The sequence below is a fragment of the Limulus polyphemus genome, unplaced genomic scaffold, assembly GCF_000517525.1.
Source record: "Limulus polyphemus unplaced genomic scaffold, Limulus_polyphemus-2.1.2 Scaffold2883, whole genome shotgun sequence".
Lineage (NCBI taxonomy): Eukaryota > Metazoa > Arthropoda > Merostomata > Xiphosura > Limulidae > Limulus > Limulus polyphemus.
The window spans coordinates 39310-40867 of NW_013668493.1; the positions used below are offsets into that span (position 1 = coordinate 39310).

General features: G+C 30.9%; 1 protein-coding gene and 1 long non-coding RNA gene across 3 annotated transcripts in view; one reads left to right on the forward strand and one right to left on the reverse strand.

The window, feature by feature from the left end:
* Window positions 1-1558, reverse strand: part of LOC106468128 — a 54540-nt gene that overhangs the window by 39066 nt on the left and 13916 nt on the right. The gene's annotated exons all lie outside the window — the stretch shown is intronic.
* LOC111087948 overlaps window positions 1-1558 on the forward strand; it is a 14365-nt gene that overhangs the window by 11477 nt on the left and 1330 nt on the right. The window lies entirely within an intron of this gene.

Here is a 1558-nt window from a genome sequence, read left to right on the forward strand (position 1 = left end):
ACATTTTATGTATATAAAAATTTAGCATTTTTATTTTATTGACCTTTCAGCAGTGTCTGACTAGAAATTACAGAAGTTCAATGATGCAATGCACGTGCACTCATGTTACCATATCCAATAATATAAAACTGACCTTTTCAAGGTGACTTGTCTTGGCTGCGCTCTAGTGAACCAGTATTTTGTAAAATACAGTCACATTTCGTTTATAATACATTATATATGTATATACATTACTATTTACAAATAAGTTCTTAGATATCAGTTATTTTTCTTAAAACATTGAACAGTTAATAAAAAGTAGAGAAAACAATTATCTATTCTAGTTACGAACTTTGTACTTGTTTGCTGCTTGCCTTATCAAATTGCGCACGTGGAGAATGTAAAACAAAATATTTTGTGTACGTTTTATATATGCATTTTGAAATAACAAGAAATCATAAATCACTATATTAATACCACAGAATTTCACTATAATTTATCAGGCTTGGTAACTAAGCTGTATTTCAATTTAGAAAATATGATTTTTCGAGCTCAATAATACCTTACCTTACCACTTTGAATCTACCATGAAATAAATATTTGGTAGAAGCTCAGAGATCCACGTGGAGGACATTCTGAGCTTTCCATTGGTTATTCACACATCACAGACAGAAGTAAGTGTACGTAAGCAAGTATTCTCAAAAATGGTAAGAGGTGGGCGGGGCCACTGTGTTTGATTCAATAAATATAGTGATATCTCAGTAAACCGAAAAGATAGGAGGTTCTTATTTTATAATCTAGCTTGTCAGTATCGGTATTTTGAGTTTCTAATTCGTACGAAACTATAAACTTTGTATTTGGATATCATAAACATCTAATCTGAACCAATGCTGCTTTCACATACCAAGTGACCTACAAAAATCAATATTTAGAATTTATTTTTAATATTTACTTTTAAATTCAGAAATTAACTAAAATATCATACTAAAATTTGAATTACAATATACAACTTGATACCAAACTTATTGACATACATTCATAAAATAGTAGTTCAATAAAATAATGAATGTAATTCTACAAACGTGATGACATGGCCTTTGGCCCGTGACCATAGGAAAACCCGTCAGGTCCGTCTCGGGCAAACATCTAAATTAAAATGTCAAAAATGCAAATTAAGACAGAATTATGCTACGCTCAATATTACAGAACCAGAGACCACATTATTTTAAATTATATATATATATATATAATTAGGCTGTAATCTATAAAAATATAATAATACTGTCTGTTGTATGTCCATGTGACTACTTCACAGGGTGTGGATGGATCTTCACCATCATTGGCATGGAAATTCATTGGGTCCATGTAGGGGTACATACATATTTTCAGTTTTGCATTTTGCGTTTTATGTTTTTTATCACTACTTCGCCCTCTGTAGAAGGATCCTCACCAAATTTGGCATGAAAGTTTGTTGGGTCTATGTGGAGATACTTGCAAACTTGTGGTTTCATATTTTGTGCTTTATAGTTTTTATGGGTGTTTTTTTTTTCGTTTTTACTAATTACTATATAAGGGAAAC